Source organism: Coffea eugenioides, chromosome 8 (genome assembly GCF_003713205.1).
Source record: "Coffea eugenioides isolate CCC68of chromosome 8, Ceug_1.0, whole genome shotgun sequence".
NCBI lineage: Eukaryota > Viridiplantae > Streptophyta > Magnoliopsida > Gentianales > Rubiaceae > Coffea > Coffea eugenioides.
In genome coordinates this window covers 19112004-19137296 of record NC_040042.1, presented here as the reverse complement: position 1 = coordinate 19137296, position 25293 = coordinate 19112004, and positions in this window count along the sequence as shown.

Here is a 25293-nt window from a genome sequence, read left to right as displayed (position 1 = left end):
TGGGCAGGCGTCCCGCGGATACCCTTGGGTTCGCCCCTGGGAGAAGTGGGGGCGTCACAAATACAGGAGGCCTTGGTGGCGACACAAATTAATACTTTTACGGAGGTTCTGGAGAAAGCCCAGAGAATAGAAATTGCCAGGGCACAAGTAAGGGTTTTTCATGCAAAAAGGAGAGGTGCGCCTAGTGGAAGTCAAGGGCAGGAACAATGTGATCTAGGTATGCCACCCTCTAAGATGGGTCGAGGAGATGGTGGTGAGCAAATTTCGAGGACACCTAAGGAAGTTACTGCAAGGGGAGCCCTAGGTGGAAGGGGACAAGCAAGAGGTGTCTCGCAAGTGCTTAAGGTGTGGATGTACTGAGCATCATATCGCCAATTGCCCCCTAATTAGTGATGCTCAGTCGACTTGCAAATCAAGCCCTAAACAACCGAATGTAGGAGGGGATCAACCCAGAGAGCCAGCCAGAGTGTATGCCTTAGACCACTAAGGTACGATTCATGTTTTCCATTTTCTGGCTAAGAGTTTGGCTAATGATGAGACTTGGGAGGTAGAGAAGGACACACAAGAAAATACCCTGAACTATTTATGAATAAATGTATACCATACCATCAGTACAATGCTTATAGAGCAGTGGTTCCTCCTAGAAATAGCTTTTAGCATTATGCAAAAATTTCTTCCTTTGGTGAAAATTAAAACCACTAGGAATTAATCTACTTACCAAAAAATTAGCAAACTCCACATACCAGGGAGAGTTGATAAGTGCAAGAACAAATTCGTCCAAAAAATTCTCCTTAATTGAAACTTGATCATTGTTAGGGATGTATTCTAATCGCGATAAGTGATCCGCCATAAGGTTTTCCTGTGACGACTCGTAAAATTCCTTATATTTTTCTTAAAATTCCCTTTAATTTGAAATTTATTACTTTACAATAATTGTAATACACATTCACTTCCCTAATAGCTACAAATAATCATAGAAACAAGGGTTTTCTTTTTCTTCATTGTTAAGATAAATTAGAGTTTTTACGCCTTTTCGTAGTGTGACTATTCGGTACGGAGTGTGTATCAAATTTGATGATTAAGAGTGAGTTTTAGATGATATTAAGTGTATGATTAGAAGTGATAATAATAAGTTAGTAAATTATAAGTTAAGACCCTAATATACGCGATTTAAGGAAAATCGGCTCGAACCGACGGGTATCGTTCACTACCGATGGAACACACCACTTGACCACCACTTTCCTACCATAAAATATTATTGATATTTGTGCAAAATATCCCCCCCCAATACTCAGCTAAGGTTGGCCGAAAATTTTGACCAAAAAAACAAAGGAAAAGAAAACAATTTGAGAGTTAATCACCTCGCGACAAGTGGCGGTCATTCATGAATTGTTGACCAACTAATTTCCTCCATATTTATCACCAAAACCTACTCAAAATGCTCTCCATTTCCACCATATCAGCCGTGAGAGAGAGAGGGAAAAACAAGAGAAAGAGAGGTTCAATCCATCTTGGGTTTTGCTTGATTGAGTGAGAAAACAAGAAAACTAAACCGATTAACTTGCAAATTAAGAGCTTGGGAAGCTTAGGGAGCTAAATTTCACAAGGAAAGGTGAAGGATAACTCTTGCAAGCCCTTTTATTGAGGTATTATGGCTGACCATCCTTTCCTTTTTCCTTACTCTTGTTTGAGTTATGTAGTAACTTGAATTCATGCTTGGTGCTAATCTAAGTGATTTTGATGATTGTAGTGATGAATTTTGAGTTAGGGTTTTGAATGGTTCACTTGTAATTCTTATTGTTTGGATGGTATATGGTGTATGTAGGCTCGATAGGAGGTAGTAGTAGTGGTTTTAAGCTAGAAATGTGAAGTTACACCTTGAATACCTTAAATTCCAGAATTGAGATTCTTCATTGCTCTGTTCTGCCTGGTTCTATTTGACCATGATAGAGGCCAAATTAGGCTTTGCACAAAACATGAAAGTTGTAGAGAATGATGTTCTATAACTATCTGTAAAATTTCAGCTCACTCAGAGCACTGTAGCATGTGAAAAGATAAAAATACCCCTGACTGCCATAGGTAGAGCTCTGTGGACAATGTTGATATTTCACCAATCTGACCGCATTTTTTTCACTCTGATCCGTACTGAATTAACATTTGACCAAAACGCGGAAGTTGTATTGCTATGTTCTACTTTCTAATGCCCCTGAAAATGCCTTGATCGGACTTTTGTAGCCTGAGTTATCATCATTTGACTTTAGTACTGACAACCATACTGACAAGGACATTATGGTTCTGTAATCTGTACTTTTGGCCTAGATAAATTGTGAACCGGATTGAGTGGTCTTCATGAAAGTTGTAGTCCTTTGTCTTAGCTTCGTAGAGGTATAAAATTCAATTCAATCCGATAAGCGTAGCTTCGGTTGTGACCAATACGCTAAAAGACGTCAAACCTGTCATTTTGTTCTTTGCCTTAAACCTTATTTCCGCTCACTTTTCTGGCTTGGTTTTGTAATTGAATGACTTTTAGCCTATTGAACGGCTATTGTGATGAGATTAATTGTATGTGTTTTGGGGCTGATTCAAAAAAAGAATGAAGCCATAAATGACTGGAAAATAGGTAAATACAAAGGACGTGCTGCCCAAATTTGCGCTCGAGAGCTAGGTAGATATACTCGCGATTTGTGTAAGAATTTGAGAATGAATACCACTTGAACCATCTAGGATATTTGCATCTTGTTTTATCGAGGTATATAAGTTAGAACTTGGCTGACCTTGTACCCTTGGAAAATGAAAGTAATTAATCAATAGAATGACGTTTTCTCGTTGTTCAACTCCGAATGGGAGTTCTAAAGGTTTTAACCTCGGTTGTTCTTACCTGAACTAAACCGTAGGCGAGCATAAATGTTTGTTGGGATTTGAGCAGTATCTTGACTACTACTAAACGAGTTGCATTTACTTGATTTTCTTGAAGCGAAACTACCTATGTTTCGAACTTCTTAAGAGAGTTTTTCATTCGTCAGATTTTTATCGCAGATTTGGACTCCAACCAAGGAGTTGGACTGACGTGACCTTTTGAAAAGCACGTGATATTTTTGGTGAGTGCTTCCAAATACCGTATTTGAACTGGCACACTTGTTGTCAATACTCTTGATCAATGTAAATCATATATGGTGAATTTGCTTTGATCGGAGTAAGAGTGTAACTTTATCGACTTGTCCTAACTATGTATATTACTTTGTTTATTGTTGCAATTAACTGATATACTTGTACTGAAGTTGTAAGTGTGGAGGCGGCAGATGTACCACACTCCAATCTGAGTGGGAGTGCCTCATCAATTCCCGTCTCCGTACTTTTATTTTGATTCAGTCGTTTGGAGATGTTATCTCATCGACATCTTGGGGACCCAAACCCCACTGGCTAGTTAATCGAGTCGAGCCGGCAAGGGGTTGGTCGATTAGATAACGAACCATGGGTAGTTAGTGATGTCGAGTGGAGTGTTATCTCCTCAACTAATCGGTATACTCGAGTATTACTACCAGTGTTTAGTTGGTGTTCGGGCCCGGTAAGGGGGTTGAATGGTAGATGGATTGGAGTTAACCGAAGTACTACTAGACTGGTTACTTTCTTTGAAAGTTGACGGAGTGTCAACTAATACTTGATCAAGCTCTAGTGAAGCAATGGAAATTTGGCTCCTGAGAGCCATTAGTATCCTTACATCTGGATTGTTATTCGTAGTGTTATTGTTTCTTTTAGAAAAGAATTTTTCACTCGTTCATTTTGAAATTTGCTACTTGAAGTGTATTGTTCACTTTTATGAACTTGTTATGCTCATTTTTTTTTGCTACGTTGATACTTGTACTTTTAAATAATGGTCAACTTGTTATTTGGAACCTCACTGGACTTTTAGCTCATTCCACTCTATTTGTTTTCCTTACAGGGGGTACGAGCGAGGCGTGAGACTTGTACAGACTAGCGTAGTCTAGTTTTTTTTATTTTGCTATTGTACTCGCGCTAACACCCGACTAGGGTTGATTTTACTTGGGTTGTAAATAGTTTAACGTTTTGGGTGTGTATAAACCTTGTAGCTGGATTTGAACATCAATGTATATGTTAGGTTTGAGATTGTTGTTTTCAATGTTCTTTCTCTATGGACGCGGTATCTTTCTCGAGTTACGCGTGAGTGAGTCCTGACGAGAGATGGGCAGGCGGTCCGCTAAACCCTGGGGTACGCCCTAGGAGGAGGTGGGGTCGTCACATTTCCGATCCCTTTTTGTCTTTTATTTCTAAATCAAATCTTACAATAAGAGAATCCAACGAATGAGATGCGATTTTTGCATTTTTTTATGGAACAAGTATTTAAGAGTTGAATGGTTCGTATAAATAAATGATAACTTTAGACCCTACTAAGTAGGATTTAAATTTATCTAAAGCAAATATCAGCGTCAAAAGCTCTTTCTCCATGGTTGCATAGTTAATTTGTGCTCCATTTAGCACTTTACTTACATAATAAATCATATGCAACCTTCCTTCTTTTCTTTGACCTAATATCGCTTCAATTGCATAGTCGCTTGCATCACACATAAGTTCAAATGATAGAGATCAATCCAGTGAAGTTATAATCGGTGTTGAGGTCAACTTCTTTTTCAACCTATCAAAAGCCATTAAACAATTATCATCAAAATGAAATGGGGTGTCTTTGCATGATAAATCACATAATGGTTTAGCTATCTTGGAAAAATCCTTAATACAATGTCTATAAAAGCCTACGTGTCCAAGAAAGCTTCTTATCCCCTTGACATTAGTTAGAGGTGGCATTCGCTTAATCACTTCTAGTTTTGCCTTGTCCACTTCGATTCCTTGAGATGAAATCTTGTGCCCAAGTACGATTCCTTCACGAACCATAAAATAGCATTTCTCCCAATTAAACATAAGATTTGTCTCCTCACATCTCTACTAAATTAAATCCAAAATATAAAGACAATAGTTAAACAATGAACCATTTACTAAAAAATTATCCATAAAAATCTCCATAATCTTCTTAATATGATCAGAAAAAATTGCCATCATGCAACGTTGGAATATGTCAGGGGCATTGCAAAGGCTAAATGGCATCCTTGTAAAAGCAAATGTGCCATACGGACAAATAAAGATGATCTTTTCTTGATCTTCAAGAGCTATTGCTATTTGGTTATAACTTGAAAATCCGTCAAGAAAGTAATAAAATTCATAACTAGCAATACATTCCAATAATTAATCAAAAAAGGGTAGGGAAAAGTGATCTTTTTTTGTGACTGCATTTAGCTTCCTATAATCTATACACTCTCTCCATCCTACCATAAGTCTAGAGGGAATAAGTTCATCATTTTTTTCCTTAATTACAGTAGTCATCATTTTTTCCCTTAATTACAGTAGTTCCACGTTTCTTTGGGACAACACGAATTGGACTTATCTATACATTATTCGAGATAGGAAAGATTACACTTGCATCCAACCACTCAATAATTTCTAATCTTATCACATCTTTCATGTTTGGATTAAATCTTCTTTGCAGTTTGACCATTGGTTTGTAATTCTTATCCAAAAGAATACGATACATGCATATAGAAGAGCTAATTTCTTGAATGTCGGAGATGGTCCATCTGATAGCTTTCTTGGCATTTCTCTCAATTAAACACAAGATTTGTCTCCTCACATCTCTGCAAAATTAAATCCAAATTATAAAGACAATAGTCAAACAATGAACCATATATTGAAAAATTATCCCTAAAAATCTCTATAATCTTCTCAATATAATCAGAAAAAATTGCCATCATGCAGTGTTGAAATATGGCAGGAGCATTGCAAAGGCCAAATGGCATCTTTGTAAAAGAAAATGTGCCATACGGAGAAGTAAATGTGGTCTTTTTTTAATCTTCAGGGCCTATTTGTGAGGACCCGTGAAATTCTTTATATTTTTCTTAAAAATTCCCCTTTTATTTGAAAATTATTATTTTATAATAGCCCTACTACCCAATCATTCCACAATAAGTGCAAATGAACATGAAAGTAAGGGTTTTCACTTTTCTCGTTTTCAAGATTGGAGCAAAATTTAGGGTTTTCAGCGATTTTTCAGTAGGATGATTTTCGGTAGCAAAGCAGGATCAAATTTGTGATTAAAAGTGACTTTTAGGTGAGAAAAAATGTGATTAGGGCATGACATACGGTTAGTGATGGAATAAAAACCCTAGTACGTGTGGTTTTAAAGAAACGGCGCGAACCGACCGGGTACCGGGCGTTCCGATTGACGACCACTTGACCACCCACTTTCTTACCATAACATTGAGCTCATTAATCTCGAGCAAATAATATCCCTCAATTCCAGCTTCTAGGCTTGGGATCCAATTTTATGGACAAAATACAAGGAAAGAAACAAAAATCGAGTGGTGGTGGTGGACGGCACAAGCAGGCATGCTAAGTGGCCTTGACGAAGTTATTTGCCAACTTACTATGCTCCATTTTCGTACCTTTCTTCACCATATTTCTGCTGGTTGGCCGAGAGACAAGAGGGGAAAGAGAGAGCAAAGAAACACCTTCCTTCATCTTGAATTTGAGCTGCCAAGTGAGAAAGAAAGGAAACTAAACCGATTAAAGTCACCCTTGAGTGTTTGTTTAGTGAGGTGTTGGTGAATTTTTGAAGGAGAAAGCTAGGGTTGCTCTTGGTAGACACTAAGCAAGGTAAGGATGATGATTTCCCCAATTTTTACTCTTAATCTTGTTTAAATTAGCTTAGCATCTCAAATTTGTGGTGAATAATGGTTGTTATCATGTCTTGGGTGTTGTTTTTCCTTGTGGATACATGAATTAGGGTTTGATGAATTGCTGTCAAACTTGATGTATGGTTAATATATGTTGTATCCAAGATTGTATAGGGGGTTTTGGTAGCAAGTGAAGCAAGAAATGAAGAAAGTTATCATTGGAATCAAAAATTCCAGATTTCTGGAAAAATTTTAGCCTTTCTGTCCGGTTTTATTGCATCCTGTTAGAGGCCGAATTAGGCTTGGAATAAAACATGAAAGTTGTATATAATGGTATTTTATAAGTGCCTACAAAATTTCAGCTCAATCGGAGCAACGTAGCCTGTGAAAAGACCAAAATACCCTCGCTGCCCTAGGTTAAATTCCAGTGTTCCGCGTAGACAGTTCAGTCTATTTGGCTGTGTTTATTCACTATAATCTGTTCGTATTTAGCCATTTTACAAAACATGAAAGTTTTAGTACTCTGTCTTAGCTTTTTAACGCCTCCAAGAACTCCTTAAAAGGACCTTGGTAGACTGAGATATGGCCATTTGAAGGCAGTACAGTTAAATAGCCGATTAGTTAGAATTAGGTTATGTGAATTGGGAATTTGATTAGGTTACACTGGAAATTAGACTAAGTGCTCTTCATGAAAACTGTAGGCCTTTGTCTTAGCTTCGAAATGGTATAAGTTTCACCTCAATATGATAAGCGTAGCCTCGGATGTACCCGTTCCGCAAAAACCCGTCAAATCTGTCTTTTGTAACTTCATTTCCGCCGCTTGTCTGTTAGCATTGAATTTTTTGTCCTTGTCTATGTCATTGAGCTATTGGACTGGCTATTGAAGTTTTAGATTGTGTAGTGTGTTGACTTTGGGGTTTGAATGAGAAAATAGGTGAAGCCAAATGCTGGAAATTAGGTAAACCAAAGGGCATGCTGCCGCAAGATTTTCGCTCGAGACATAGAGAAATACCGCTCGGCGACTGGGATGAAGTATGATAAGTTGAATATCAGAAACCATCTAGGACTTTTGCACTTTTGGTTATCGAGGGTTAATACGTTAGAATTAACTGAACTTTGTACCTTGAAGAAAATAAGAAGTATGGCTACTAGGAATTATCGTATTTTCCTTGTACTTTTGACTCAAATGGCATTTCCAAGTATAAATGTTACAAAGTTATATAGTTTGAAAAGCGAGCGAGTGTTTCACGAATATTCTCCAAGTGAATTTCCATGTCTTGATTCTTATTGAACGAAACGTCTACGTTTCAAACCTTAGTTGATTTTTAAAGTTCTGAAACAAAGTTTTATCGCAGATTTGGACTCCGAACCCGGAGTATAACCCAGACGTGATTACTAGGGGCACTTCATTTTGGTGAGTGCTTCCAAATACCTGATTGAACTGGACACTTGTTTCCAATACTTGATCAATATGATTAAATGATTAAATGATATATGATTGGCTTGATCGGGCAAGAGTGTACTTTATCGCACTTGCCCTTATTTGATATATACTTGTTTATTGTTGAAATTGAATTGATATACTTGTTCATGTTGTGCGCACTTCCTGGAATTCCAAAAACCCTACGGCAATTTACTCGAGTCGAGCCGGCAAGGGCTTGGTCGATTGGGTAACGAACCTTGGGTCTCTTGTTTTGTCGAGTGGAGTGATATCTCCTCGACTAATCGGTATACTCGAGTATTACCACCCATGTTTTTTGAGGATTTTGGGCCCAGTAGGGGGTTTGAATGGTGGACGGAGAGTAGTTAAGTGGTGCTCTACTGGATTGGTTCCTTTACTTGAAAGTTGACGGAGTGTCAACTACTACGTGATCAAGCTCCTGATGATGAATGGAAGTTGGCTCCTGAGAGCCATCCGTATCCTTATGCTTTGGAATGATTATTGCTTATTGGATTATTGTTTATTTTGAAAAACTTTTACACTCGCTCGTTTTGAGATTGCTACTTGACGTGTTATTGCTCACTTTTATGGACTCTTCATGCTCGTTACTTTGCTATATCAAAAACTTGTACTTATAAATAATGGTCAATTTGCTATTTGGAACCTCACTGGGCTTTTAGCTCATTCCACTCCATTTGTTTTCCTTACAGGGGTACGAGCGAGGCGTGAGATGTGTAAAGACTAGCGTAGCCTAGTTGTTTTTGACTTTTGACTTGTACTCGCGCTATCACTTGATTAGGATGATTTGTACCTGGATTGTATACACTTTGAACCAGTTTGGGCATATTGAGGTTTTGTATCTTGATTGTGCGTCAATGTAAATTATAAGATTGAATTGAGAAGTTATTTATTGTCGACGGTTGTATGCACGTGATACGAGTGAGTGAGTCCTGGCGAGAGTTGGGCAGGCGGTCCGCTAAACCCTAGGGTATGCCCAGGGGGAGGTGGGGCCGTCACACTATTGCTATTTGGTTATAACCTGAAAATTCGTCAAGAAAGCAATAAAATTCATAACCAGCAATACGTTCCAATAATTGATCAAAAAAGGGTAGGGAAAAGTGATCTTTTCTTGTGACTGTATTTAGCTTCCTATAATCTATACACACTCTCCATCCTACCATAAGTTTAGAGGGAATAAATTCATCATTTTTTCCTTCATTATAGCAGTTCCACCTTTCTTTGGGACAACATGAATTAGACTTATCTATACACTATCCAAGATAAGAAAGATTATACTTACATCCAACCACTCGATAATTTCTAATCTTACTACCTCTTTCATATTTGGATTAAGCCTTCTTTGTAGTTCGACCACTGGTTTGCAATTCTCCTCCAAAAAAATACGATTCATGCATATAGAAGGGCTAATTCCTTGAATGTTGGAGATGGTCCATCTAATAGCCTTCTTGTGCTTTCTTAAAACTCTTAACAATGACTGACAGAGTTTCATTTTCACCAAAAAACTCATACTTCAAATGGCTAGAAAGTGGCTTGAATTCAAGTCTTGGAGTTTCTATCTCTCAAGGTGTTGGAAATCTCTTTCCTTGTCCAAGTTTCTTGAATGCATGCCCTTTCCTATAGGGAGGTTGTGCATATAAATATTGGGCCAATGCTTCAATTTCTTCCTCATTTTCCTCCTGGATCCTTATATTCATTAAACAAAGCTCAAGAGGATCGACATCAAGGTTGACTCGATTCAACTCTTGGGTTAGCATTTCAATTGTGCCAATTGAACAAGTATGATCAGTAAAAGAAGGGTACTTTTCCATTTCATTCAAGTTAAATACTACCTCTTCTTCACCTACTTGAAATTTGAGTTTGCCATTTTTAACATCAATAATAGTACCTGCAGTTGCTGAAAATGGTCTACCTAAAATAATTGGTATAGACATATCTTCCTCCATATCTAATACCACAAAATCCACAGGAATGATGAACTTTTGAAATTTAATTAGTACATTTTCCAAAACTCCTAATGGGTATGCAATTGACAGATCTGTTAACTGCAAAGGAATATTAGTGCTTTTTAACTCATGCAAGCCTAATTATCTAGCTACCATTAAAGGAATTAATGATACACTTGCACCAAGGCGCACAATGCCTTATAAAATTTAATATTACCAATGGTGCAGGGTATAGAAAAGCTCCTCGGATCCTTTAATTTTAGTGGCAACTTGTTTTGTATAATGGCACTACACTCCTCCATTAATGCTATCATTTTGCGATCCTCCAATCTTCTCTTTCGTGTCATGATCTCCTTAAGGAACTTGGCATATGAAGGAATCTGCAAAATAATATCAATGAAAGGGATATCGATATGCAATTGTTTGAAAATTTTAACAAACATTTCAAAATCTTTGTCAAGTTTTTTTGGCTTGAGTCGTTGAGAAAATGGAACTGCCGGAGGTATCGGAATAGTAGTGGAAGATGTAGGTTATTCTTCTTCCAATTTTCCTTTACTACCTTTCTCCACACTTACCTCTTGCTTCATTTGCTTATCTCCTCATCTCTCACTCTTCTTGTTCCTTTCATTTTCTACCACCAGAGGATTCTCTAGTTGTTTGCCACTACACAAAGTAATGGCCTTGATGAATTCCCTAGGGTTCACTTCCGTTTTACTAAGCAACTCTCTTTAATTTTGATTATTAATAGAATTGGTGATTTGACCAATCTGGACCTCCACATTTCTATACATTCAGATCAATTGGTCCAATCAATCCTCTATTCGTTCGAATCTCTCCGAAGTACCCTTTGCCAATTTCTCCACCGCAATTCGGTTTGATATTTGTCTATTGTAGCCTTGGTTGGAATCCCTACGAATTATTTGGCCCTTGAGGATTGCCTTACTCTTTCCACCCAAAATTGGGATGATTCCTCCATCGCGGATTGTATGTATTTGAGTATGGATTATTTTGAGCATTCCTATTGTAATTATTAGCAAATTGAACCTACTCAATATCAACACACTCGTTAGTATCATGTTCTCCTCCACATATGGAGCAACAAACAACATGTGCATTGGAAGAAAAAGTTGGACCACATCTGGCTTGACGACGTAACATGTGCATCATATTATTCATTTGAGCACTAAGCATATTGATAGCATTTATTTCGATCATACCTGCCTGACGCCTTGGATTACCTCTTTCATTAGCCCATTGATAATTATTGGCCGCTATTTTTTCGATCAAACTTTGAGCTTCTTGAGGTGATTTAACCATCAAAGCTCCACCTGCGACTGCATCAATAATAGTTTTAGTAGACAAAGATAAACTATTGTCGCGCCCCACTTTTTGATGAGTTGTGGTGAAAGTGTGTAGTGGAATGTGAATGTGTGTAAATGAAAAGTAAAAGGCCATGGGACTTGAGAATGCGACGATTTGGCCAAACAAAGTTCAAAAGGGGGTTTTTAATGAAAAATGGAGTCGCCACTTGGTATAGAGTTAGGGTGTACCAAGTCACCCAAAAAGAAATTTTCTAAAGGAAAGATAGAAAGAAACCCCTTTTAAACGACTCCTAGTCCACGTAAACCAACGAAAAAGGTTTGGGAGTCACATTTGACGAAGGGGAAGGCAAGGATAAAAATCCAAGGCACCCCTTCGACCTAGCCAAGGCTAGTTGCGTGATTTAGCCCCACCTTTCCTAATTTTTCTACCCAAGGTATGTATCGCGTGTTGGATATGACTATATGAATGCAAAAACCTAGACCTAGGGGGACATGGGAGAAATTTCTCTTCAAAGGTTGAGTGGTGTCAATCACATTAATTGTGAAGCCCAATAATGATCCTTTGGAGAGGTCACACATAATCCTAAATGACGTAAAAATGAGTGGAATGCATGCCATGTGAAAATGTGAGTTTGTGTGAAGTGAGAAAAGTGATAAAAATAATAGGATGTAAGTGGAGGTGTGCAAATGTATTTACAAGGTAAGGTGAGTAAAGAATGATAATGTGAAAATAACATAAAGTGCGTGTGTGCGAGTGATATGGTATAAAGTGTGAGTAGTTAAGTGAAAACGTCCAAAAGTAGTGTGAAGTGAGAATGTGGAAAAAGGGATAGAATATAAAGTAGAAGTGTATAGGATAGCGAATAAATGAAATGCATGAATCCTATAGGAATGCATCAAGACGGGAACGGGGAGTCCTAACTTTGTGACTTTAATCTTCCCTTTGATTAGAAGGGGGAACTAGCGTGCTAAGGCTATTTGTGGAGCCACACTCGCTCGTTTCCCTTGTCGAAGGGGGACTCTTCAAGCAAATGTACCCTATAACTAGCATGAGGTGTAAAAATCTTAAAATGAGGGGAAAAGGGGTTCGAGGAGCATGCCAAATGATAAAAAACTAAGAAAAATGCATGAAATGTAGTGAACATGCAAATATGCACTAACGAAAGGGGGACGGCCTATTGGGTCTAGCGTTGGACTAGCCCTTTCTAACAATTTCCTACTAGCGTTGGACTAGTGGAAAACGGGACAATGAACCACAACTAGCGTTGGACTAGTGTGGTGACGAGAAAGGGGGCCACAACTAGCATTGGACTAGTGTGGTGACGTCCATTCATCCATCACATTCATTCATGACTATAGAAAGCAAGTAGACATGCAAATCATCTATAAACACGTAGCACATAACACTTAGCATGCTCGACTAGATGCAAGGGCCTAATAAAGCGATTAAACACGTAGCAACAAAAACAAGCAATAAACCCATTACATTTGCTAACTAAAACAAAAGGGGAAGGGGAAATGGATAAAATGCTCTCCAAGCCCTATCAATTACAAGCCAAGAGGTGTACGCATACCCCATAATGAATAACTTAAAGAAAGAGCAAAAGTAAATGAAATAAATGAAAGGAATTAAAGAAAGGCAAGGAAAGCAAAGTAGACATGCATATTCACATAACACGTAGGATCACATAGGAGAGACAAAAAGGGATAAAAGAAGTTGTACCTCCCCCCGTTTGTAACCAAATGAAGTAAAAATGGCTTCAAAACAATAAAAAGGTCAAGGTACCACTTTATTTAAGAAAAATTAAAAGAAATGTGCAAAACAAAGCTCACTTGATCGTAAAGTCCCTAAAGTCATGACTTAAGCGCAATTGAAACAAGGCATGGTAGTTAATTGAAGCAAACAAGCAATGAAGTTGCACAAGTTAAAATTACCAAGGACCAAATTGATGAAATTATTTAATTGAGTGGGTCCTAGTGGAACAAGGAGAGACTTGGGGGATTAAAAGGCAATTTTTGAGGATTTTTCCATGCAATCTTCATGCAAAAGCTACGGACACAGTCCCTGCTACCCAAATGAACATCTACTGCATTTTCCATCTCGCAAGTGGAGGTTTAGCCGAACTTCAAACTAAACAGCAAAGCCAAAGCTTTCACAAACAACAACCGAAAGCATAGCAGAAAATCATGCAAATTCTAATGAGACCTTTATGCAAGATTCGAAGAGAGTTTCTGCAACAGTAAGCTTCGATAATTCATGAAGACTTTTAGCACCAAAGCCAGCTGCAATTTTCTGCTAACATGCAGACTCTCGGCAAACAAAGAAACATGCAAGACTTTAAACCATTTCCAAACAAACATAGCTAGCCACCCATTAACAACAGGACTCTTGGAAGACTTACAATGAACGAGGACAAGAAACTTGTGCAACTGACTTCTAAGCTTCAACAACCGAAAAATGAAAATTGCTGCACTTTGATTTCAAACTTAAATTTCCGATTCAACTACACAGCTTTGATATTCAAACCAGTAAAACGCAGAGAGAAATGATGCGAAATCAAGGAAATATTCATGCCAAGCAACGTAACATGCTGCAACAAAATTTCAGCAAGCTATGAAGCTTTCGGCAATCTGAAATTCATTTTCCAGCAAGCAATTGATCCTTGTCCAAACATTTCAGCCCCCAAACATGCAACTGAACTCTACTTCAAAACATGATTCTACCTCATGGCATACGTGCACACGGTATTCCAATCACATGGCAAACAAATCACACACTTCAACAATGCAAAAACTTCAGCCAACCGAAAGTGCAAGGCTGCTGAAATGTCATTTCCTTTTCAAAGTTAACAACTTTGCCACTAAAACACAGCTTGGGGACAAAATAAAACAAAGGCAAACAGATTTGGCACCCTAACAAAGCTTATCATGTAGCACAACAATAAAAGGCCGCAGCTTTACAACTAACGGTAAGGAGATAACTACTGCAACCAGATTTTTCCATACGCATCGACTCAAAGCCAAGATAAACATCAAGTAAAGTAAATCCTTAACTCTCATAGGCAAGAGTTATTAACAGAGATTGTCTACAGGACAGGGTTAAAAGAACCTTACAATGCTATGTCGGTAGAGTTAGCGATGGCAAAGAGAAAGCTTGAGCTTGGACTGAAACCACCAAACTTCCGTAGCTCCCTCTTGTTCTTTTGGTTTGACCAGAAATCGCAGCTTTTGCCCAGCCGCCACTCCTCTCAGCAGTTGTTACCAAAGAAAAACCTTCTCCTTCTTCTTATTTTTCTGGTTGCTCTATGCAGTCCCTCACTCTCACTCCCCTCTCTCTAATCTCAGCCTTTTGTGTTTTCCTTTTGCCGTCCTCAGAAACTCTCTCCCGTCAACTCCAAAACTCTCCTTTTTCTCCCTCAATCTCTCCCTTGGCTGCCTTTTCTTTTTCACAACCCTTGCTGTTTTCGTTCTTTTCTCCCTTTTTCTTCCTCTGTTTGCTTCCTTCCGTCGCCCTCTCTCCTTCTGTTTTCTTTTTCCGCCGCCAACTAGCCCCTCAAACTCTCACTTTATCCCCTTTCCAGCTACCACAAAAAGCTGCGTTCTTTTCTTCTCAGACCCTAGTCACTCATCTCTCTCCACCAGCCGTCAAGTTTTCTGTCGTTTTTTCTTTTCTTTGCCGTTCTCTCCAAAAAACCCCCCTCTCTTGCGGCTACTGTTTTCTTCTTGCCTTTTATATCCACTCACCAACCTTCTAAACCCTCACCCGAATGGTGAGGATGAAGGGCTTACCCTTGCCTTCACATCCAGCCTTCCAAATGGCATCCGTGGCTGTCCTTTGCACGTTGCAAAAAATTGCAGCGTGAATGCCGCGACATTTTTTTTTGTTTTGTTTTGGAATATTAATTAAACAAAATTTATAATAAAGCTAAATAATAATAAAAACAATAATTTAAGTAATATCACATCAAAATATACAAACTAGAAACAACAAAGTTGCCACTTTTCAATCTTTTTCATTTTTCACTTTCCATTTTTTTTCTTTTCTCTTTTTCTTTTTCAATCAAATTAGTAGATAAAATAAATGCTTGTACACTAATAAAAAATACAATAAGAAACACGAGACAGGAACCAACCAAAATAAATCTAAAATTGAACAAATAAATCCAAAATTAAACTAATTAAAAAAATAAAATTCGAAAACAAAAATTTGGTGTCTACAACTATTATAGAAGATTTGTACAATAAACCAATCGAAAAGTCCATGGTGTGAACATTTCCGAAGCAAATCTCTAAATCTTCTAAGCTTAGCCATTCTCATGTTTCATATAATGATTCACCATCCAATTGACTAAAACTAGTAATATCTATTCTAAATTTAGCCGTTTTTCTCAGTGGAAAGTATTTGTTTAAAAATGCTTGAGACAAATCATCCCAAGTGGTGAAAGTATTAGGGGCATGAGAATGTAACCAAATTTTAGCCTTATCTCTTAATGAAAATGGGAACAATATTAGCCTAATTGCATCTTCACTAACTCTATTCATTTTAATAGTATCACATATCTCCAAAAATGTAGTTAAATGTGCATCAGAATCCTCTACGTCATTACCTCCAAATTGAGATTATTGCACCATTTGGAGTAATGATGGTTTAATCTCAAAATTATTAGCATTTACCATCGACCGTGCCATACTCATTTGAGATTCTTGAGTTCCTGGTAGAGCAAAATCCCTTAGAGCCCTATTTGCTTCATTTTCCATAATTTCTTCTTCGAAATGTAACTCTATCATGATTCCCTCTATTTGATGAATCTCTTTTTCTCGTTGTTGTGGTGTATGCCTTCTTTATCTAAATAGTGTCCTTCAATTTTCGGATCAAAAGGTGCGTCTACCCGCAAAATCCGGTGCATACACTACAAGCAAAAATAAAAGAGATTATGTAGTAATTACATCACAAAAACTAATGAAAATTCTAACTTAACTATAAACAAGTTAACTAATAAATACAAATAATGTCTAAATTAATATAGGTATTGATGTCCTAATATTGCCGCTCTCCAGCAACAGCACCAAAACTTGATGAATTTTTGTTATAAATACAAATTTAATTCTGAAATATACCCGTTTTGACTGCAAGTATACAGTTCAAATTAGTAGTTTTAGGGCAAATATTGGGTCGATCCCACAGAGAGCGACTTTGCAAGTGTTAGATCTTTACTTACTCTATTATTTAGACTAATGATCAATTTGAGCAGAAGAAGTTATAATTACTACTACCTAACTAGTCATAACTAGATATTTGCAAGGTAAAAATGGAGAAAATTTACTAAACACTTAGAGTCTAGAGATATAGATTCTACTTATGACATAAAAGATGTAAATAAATAGATATACCTATTGTTACAACTCTTGTTTAACTAGAGATTCATTTTCAATATTACCAAATCTCACTCTCATGATGAAATGGCCTAAAATAGACTAGTTTTTCCTATTCTCATGGTGAATAAATAGGTCTATGATAGGTCATAATTTGTTACTAAATTTATAATAATTCTTTCCTTGATTTTAGCCAAATATTGTTTTAATTATCGAATTTTACTTATATTTGGTATTTTGTGCTTATTTCAGGAACGGGAATAAAAAGTGCTTAAATGGAGATTTTCTAGTGAAAAACATCTAATAGTTGCACGTGAGCGCACCTAAACTCACTGCTCAAAGTCGGAAAGTCGGGATTGATATTTGGCAGTTTCCCAGGCTGAGTCAACTTCCTAATTTTTTAGCTGCCAGGACCTTCCTTATTCCGCAGGGTCGCTCTCAAGAAAAAGGAAAGTTTGAGGAAATTGATTTTTAATAGGACTTTCCTTTAGGAATTTGATTGGTATTAGAAAACCAATCAATTAAGAAGTAAAAAGAGGAAGAAAAGGTCGGAATCCCACATGATTGCTACCTTGGCTAGGGAACAAGAAAAGAGGAGACGGCCGCTTGGCTGATCTCTGCATTTTTTCTTCCTTTCGATGGAATACTCGTACGAATGGCTTCAAGGGAATTTCGTGAATTTCCCTTGAGGATGTGTAGCTAAATCTCCGTTTTCTAGTCGAGGGTCAATTGGAGGACTTGGTTCCAAACATCTGTGAGATCGAATTATTTTACTTATTTATTTTATTCATTGGTATTTGTACGTTTTCTGATTTAACTTCTTATGATTGTTATGTTATTTGAATGTCAAAGGGCTAATATTCGAATTAATCTAATAATCTACTGGCAGATTAATTGATTGAATCCGTAATTGTTCAATTGATTAATACCAGTGGCGACTAGCGTGATTAGTTTCATGTTAGGGAAACATATGATCTAATTTAAACGAACCCTCGTAGCGTGTTTGTTGGTTAGGATTGGACTTTTCTAATTCTTATTGCAATTGAAAAATTAAATCCTATGATTGTACCTAGGGTTATTTTTTGGTTAGAAAATTAATTAATAGTCATACCTTGATTATAGAAAAAGTAAGGAAAGATTGGTTGTTTATCGCGTATATGACAACTATAACTAATCTATTAATGAGTAATTGAATTATCTTTACATCGATGATCAGTTGAATGGACCGTGTCTGAAAAGTTACACATTTGATTAGAGTCATATTGGTTATTGATTAATTCCTGTTTATTTCTATTAGTTATTTCATTAGTTAATTAATTAGTTATTTTATATTCTCCAAAAATTTTCCTATTTCGGACTCTAGAAGAAACGAATTATCTCCAATCCCTGTGGATTCGACGTTGCTCACCGCTATATACAAAATTTGTATTTTCCTCGAGTATATTTATTATTGCACAGTGTCAACACCTGTCAATTTTTGGCGCTGTTGCCGGGGGCTGGTGCCTGATTAATTTGTTTCTTTTTTAGTTTATCTTATTTTCTTTTTTTTTTATTTTTCTATTATTTTTTTATATAGTTTATAGCTGCTAACATTCCGTATTTTGGTGATAGACTAGATTTTATTTCTAGAAGGGGTTATGAGACTCATGCTTTTTCTAATGATCAATTGGCTGTTGCAAATTGTGAAAATTATTTTGTCTCGGATCATTCAACCGACATATACCCCATATTTCAAGATAGCCTAAGTGCTCCAATCCATACTTTTGGAGATTTTCCACTTCAATATCAAACGTGGTATGACCCTTATTCAAATGGGTATGATCAAGGATAGTGGGATAATTTCAATCTTAATTATGAACAAAAGCCAATAAATTTCAACAGTAAGAATCTCAACAACCATCATCCATGTCAAGTATGTTTCTTGAAAAAAATAATTGAATTACTAGCTACTAACACATATTATTTTCAACAGCACACACAAAAGATGATTAAAAGGATGGAAGATGGAAGGCGTGAATTGGCATCTACAATGAGCAAATTGATTTCTCCAATTTATGAAGAATTACCCTCACATACCAACATCAATTTTAAAGAAGATGAGAGTATAATTATCCTACCAAGTGTCATGGAACTGCAAGAGTCTTAAGAAAAAGATCTAAAGATGCAGTTGAAAAGGGAATTGAAGTGCAAGAAATAGGACCCCAATATCAGATTGTTCAACTAAATGAATCCAGTGAACAATCTCCAGATGCGGTGACATCTCCTCAATTCCTTAATCAACATTCTCACGACTCTTATTCTTTAATTTCTGTTAGCAAGATTGACTTTATCATATTAGAAAATTTTGAATTTCATGACAGGAATAAATTAAGAGTGGCGATAGCAAACTATCTTGAACCAGTAAGTGCGTGTGATGGAGGAGTGAGTGAAGAATTCAGATTATTATTGATTTGTTTGGCGCCATCTACTAGTCCATGGAAACCATACCTTATGAGCTCAATGATTACTCTATTTATGAGGGATATCAGGACTACATAGAAGATGAAGCACTGAAATGAGTTACACGATTTTATCCTCCGTGAAGAAACATGGCAATGTCTAACCAAAGATATTAAAGAAAGACGCTTATTGGGAGGCAATCCAATTCATTTTTTTTAGTTGTTTGTTAATTTTTTTATTATTTATTACATGTTTCAATATGTTTCTCTTAGACTTTTCATATTTGGTGGCTTAAATTTTCGTTATTGATAATTAGCAAGTTTCCTACCAGTTAGGTGTGCCCACACCAATTAGGCACGTCTAAGGAAAGTAATTTTCATCTGCGGACAGAAGACTCTTCAATCGTTAGACGTGTCCACGCCAGGTGGTCGCACCTAAGGCATGAAAATTTCATTGCTTCGGCAGAAGACTCAGCATTAGTTAGGCGTTACCACGTCATGTGATCACGCTTAATGAATTTAATTTTTGAGAGTTGGTTAGAAGACTCGAGGACAGTTAGACGTGCCCACGTATAATGCAACGGTTCAAAAAAAAAACCAACGATGTACGTGGTTGTCAATCACGGCTCGCACGCCATCACCGCTACTTACGGCGTTTCTACTCGTCACCGTCGCTACCACACCATGCTGCCGCCGCTAACCACCACCCATGCCCATCTCCATTTCCACTATCTGTTGGCATCTCTGATTTTGATTTAGGGGTAGTGGAGGTCCACCATATTGGCTTCACACCACCATTCTCAAATATGCCATAGTTGCTCGAGACCCTCCATTATGTGCTCAGGGAAGTTTCGTTGTCCCTTTTGTTTCGTATTCTATTCTTTATCTCTTACATTGGGGACAATGTAAGATTTTAGGTGTGAGAAACGTAGTATATTGATAATATATTAGAAAAGTGCAAGTATAGGCATTTTTGTTGTAATTTTTTGTTTGACTTTGTCGAATTTTATCCAATTTTTGCCTATCTTTATGCATATTTGTGATTGTTCCTAATAAACGATGGTTAGATGTTTCAAATTTTTTTATTGCTAAGACTTTACACTCTAAGGTGTTAAGTACGACATGGTTAAATTTAAGGGTATCCTTTTGGTGAATATTTGAGATTTTGTGACTTTTGTACTTTTTGGTTAACTTCTCTAAATATTGTAAATATTTATCTAGTATTTTTTATGCAAATTGGTTCAACTATTAATCTTCGCTCTCCATATTTAAGAAATAAAGTGGGTTTGTGTAATTTTTAATTTTAATTTGGTGCTTATTTATGAATAGTATTCGGCTATACTCCACTAATATTGTTGCTTAGTAATCGAAAGTTTTCACCACAAGTGTCGATTTTCGCATAAAAAAGCGACGATAATTATGACTATATGGTTTTTAAGCGATGATTGCTGAGTAATCGGGGTCCTTCATTTGGTCAATGTCGGAGTTCGCGTCAAAAGGGTTAAATGGCTAAAGACTAAGCATTCCTCCTGAAAAAAAAAATCAATCAAGTGTGGGAATATTTTACAAAAAAAAAAAGTGTTAATAGTGAAAAATGTGGAAGTGTTTGAGTGAATTGTTAGCCCGCTAATCCATGAATTTTAATAGTAAGATTTTGCTTATGGATGCTGGTTGAATATTTTGTATTGTTAGATTAGTTAGTCATAAATTGAAAGAGTTCTTGATCTTGAAATCTAACTGGAGAGATATTTCTTGAAAATTGCCACTATTACTTGACATATATTTTAATTGTATCTTGGCAATAGAAGATTCTAATAATAGCCACTGTTTGAATGTAATTGCTTGATTTGTGTTCTCATGCTTGAGGATAAGTATGGTTTAGGTGTGAAAAAAATTGATAGGTCATAATTTATTGCTAAATTTATAATTATTCTCCCTTGATTTTAGCCAAATATTGTTTTAATTATCAGATTCTACTTATATTTGGTATTCTGTACTTATTTCAGAAACAAGAATGAAAAGTGCTTAAATGGAGATTTTCTAGTGAAAAACATCTAATGGTTACATGTGGGCGTGCCTAAACTCACTGCTCAAAGCCGAAAAGTTGGGATTGATATTTGACAGTCTCCCAAACCGAGTCAACTTCCTAATTTGTTAGCTGCCAGGATCTTCCTTATTCCGCGGGGTCGCTGTGAGGACCCAAAAAATTTTGATATTTTATATGTTTTATTTTAATTCCTTGCATACATTTTCTTTATTTTATTTTGTTACCTTAATTTTCTAGATATTTTTATAAGTGAGTATAGTTTTTGAATCATTTTCCTAGTATAAGTTAGTTCATGTTAATTTTTACATTATGGACGTGGGACCCACTAGTGCGGTAAGTTCGATAAATTTTTTACGACTAGGTGAATTTTGCATAAAGAGATGTTATTTATAAGGTACTAAGGGATAATTAGAAGTTAGTTAGAAAGATTAACCATTGGAAGACAAGGTGATGAGATTAAACCCTAAGATGTCATTTGTCGCGACACTATTGAAAGTTGGACTTTGACCAACCTTTCTTACCTTTACTAACAACCAAATTTGACCAAGATGTCTTCATTTTTCTTCCTAGCTTGGCCGAAATTGGAGAGGAGGAAAATGAGAGAAAACTTCATCTTACACCTCACTATCTTGCTTGAATCTTGAGTTCCAACCATAGTTTGTGCAAACTACTCCATAAAAGTTACTCACTAAGGAGGATTAAAGGTTTTGATGGAGTGATTTTGGAGGAAGAAGCCTTAAGAGAAGGTGGAGCTATTACAGTTGGTATCAGAGCCTAGGTTAGAAATGACTTGGGCGAACTAGATTTGATTTTCAGGAACTTTGGGTGATGTGTTAGGGTGTCCTTTAGTATGATTAATCCTGTCTAAATTATAAATGTGGTTATCCTTGTAGGTTATGGACGGAGCTAGTAGGAGTGGAGGTGAGCCGTCTCGGAGGCGCTTTCGCGTCATCGATTAAGAGGAGAGGCCTGGAGAACCGATCCGGCGTTGGAGTACTGCTAGTCGGACTAGACGATGCAAGAAAGTAGCTAGAAAGGACTAATGCACATAGAGGCAGCTACAGGTAGTTAATGACCGTCTAACTAGGGTGATTAGGGAGGTTAGAGATCGGTCCAGAGGTATCATAGACCAGTGTCAGGTACTAATCCAGGGAGTGATTGGCGCTAACGCACAAGTGGAGGTTCAGGGCGACGGAGCCCCCGGAGAGGGAGACGGAGCCCCCGGAGAGGGAGACGTATCTAGTTCTAACCATGATGGAGAGCCCGTTAGCTCCGTTAGGAACTAGGTTAAAGCTCCTATGAGCCATGTTTTGATCCCGTGTGAAGGGTAATTAGGAAAGCTCTTAGTTGGCAGTTTTGTACTTTTGCACATAGTTTTGTACATTGTATTTTTGGATATGACCCCGCTACTTTCATGGGATGCCTTTTGTTTGTATCTGATTGCTACTGTGTGATTTGTATGGTAAAATTGTGTTATATATATTTGACTTTTGATTTGTGTATACTTCTTGTAACTGGTTCATATAGCTATCTTTAATATTGTATTTGTACTTCGACCCTAAATTGGTAAAACAAATGGAGGGTAAACGTAGTGGACGCGGCCGTGGGCACGAATCTAGACAACCTTTGAATGAAGAGGGTACTCGTGAACCAGTGCCTGAACCAAATCCTGAACCGGGCGTCGATCCTAATGCTCAGGTAGCCGTCGCTATCTAGCGCATGACCGATCTTTTGGACCATGTCGTGGAACGTCAAGGCAAAACCCTATTACTTAACCTGGAAACCCTGGTAATCATGCAGAGGGTGAGGATAGAGCTCTCGAACGATTCCAAAAGTTCTCCCCACCAAAATTTCTTGAAGGACCAGACCCTAATGTGGCCGAGAGGTGGTTGGAGAAGATGTAAGAATCGAAGACAATCTAAGAGGGGGGGTGAATTAGGTTCTTAAAAAACTGGCCGAGATATGAGTCACTATTTCTAGAGCTTGCTTCCTTTTTCTAAAGGTCCTCATAAAGAAACAATTAATGAACTAGCATAAGAGATTTGTAAGTAGAGGAAATAAGCAATGTATATTGCAAAACAGTAAGTAAAGGGATAGAAAGGCAAACAAAGTTTCAAACTTGACTTAAGTTTGAATATCACTTTATATACCAAGCTTCTTCAAGTGATCAATTTACAACCAATCTCTTGTGTACAACGGAAGGATCACTTCCTCCTTTCCTCAAGTCTCACTTGATCAAGCAAAGAAGTTTTACAATCACTCGGATAACCCTCACAAGGCTACACTATTGAAAAAACTGAATCACACTTGAAAAGCTAAATGAAGATTATACAACTAAGAGTACAAAACTTCTTTTTGGAGTATTCTTTCACTTGAATCACTCAAGATCTGATGTAAACTTAAAGTGTAAATGTTAATTCTGAAGTAGTTGACTATTTACTATTTATAGGGGACAAAAAAGTCTTCAATAAATGCTGTCAACGGATAGAGGGCAGTTGAAAAGTCAACTAGCCGTTGGTGGTGTCGGACGTCCGGTACACTGATTTTCTGCGTTCGAACGAAGGCAGTGAGTTCAGGACATTTTCTTGAGATTCTTAGGACGTCCGGTCCTTCCACAATATACGTTCGAAGGTAAGATGTAAACTTTGCATATCCTTCTTTATTTCTTTCGGACGTCTGGTACTCCCAGTATATTGCGTCCGAAGTACCGCAACGTTTGTCGGATGTCCGGTACTGAGGTATTGAGTGTCCGATCGAGGTCATTGATCATAGAAGATTTGGCTTATTATCTTCAGACGTCCGAGCGTGAGTTCTTCATGCGTCCGAAGTTACTCAATGATTGTCGGCCGTTTGATATGGTCCTTTTATGCGTCTGACAACTATTTCAGCAATTTGCCAATCTTTTGATCCTGTTTTGGCTTCCAAGTCTTTGACCTTTTTTTTGTTCTAATATCCTGAAACAATCTCTTTAAAGAATATTAGTAACATCCAGTTGTTTTGTAATCATCAAAAGTTATGGATTGAAATATACAATCTCCCCCTTTTTGATGATGACAAAACATTGGATGGAGCAAAAAAAATTAATTTCAGGCTCCCCCTTGCATAATACTCCCCATTACTTATAGATTCCATGTCGAGAGTATTTGCAACTCCCCCTCACTTATATGATCCATTCCATATCGAGAGTATTTGCAACTCCCCTTCACTTATAGGATCCATTCCATATCAATTCATACCATCTCCCCCTTTTTGTCATCATAAAACAGCCATATGATCAAAATTTGTACCTGACAGATTTGTCAATATTCAGTAGGAATTATCAATAATATTAGCAACATTATCAGCTTCTATCCAGAATCAGCAAGATACAAACAAGCAGTATTCAGCAAACAAACCAACTAGAATCACAGAACATGATAAAGTCATCCATTCATAGAAAAAAAATCATAAAAATATAAGCTAATAGAGTAGTACCAGTTTTACAGACCAAAAGAGGAATATGATCCTTAATACATAGCATACTAAAGGATTTTCAGTGCAAAAGATGAACTATTGTCCTAATGATGGAGTGCAGTGTCCTAGCAGTGCCTATATGGTGATTTTAGACGATCCGGGCCTTCTCCTGGTTAGACGAAACTACTCAGGATTCACTTGGTCTTCTTCCTCAGTCTCTTCATCATCTTCTTCAGTTGTCTCCTCGGTTACAGGAGCCTTGCCTTTATCTGTGAGCTGAGAGTTAGAAGCATGTGCCTCTGGAGTGGCTTCAGTACTAAGAGTATGTTCTGTGGGCTGAGATCTTGACTCTTTTTGATGAGCACTTTCATTGAATTCTGGGATTGGAGGCACAAGGAGATTCCTTTTTTCAATAAAAGTAGACTGCTGGGCAGGGGACATGGTCATCATGAGACCATCTTCATTGAGCATAACATGTTGTTTGAGATCCTCAAGCAAGGAGATGACCTCAGAATTGG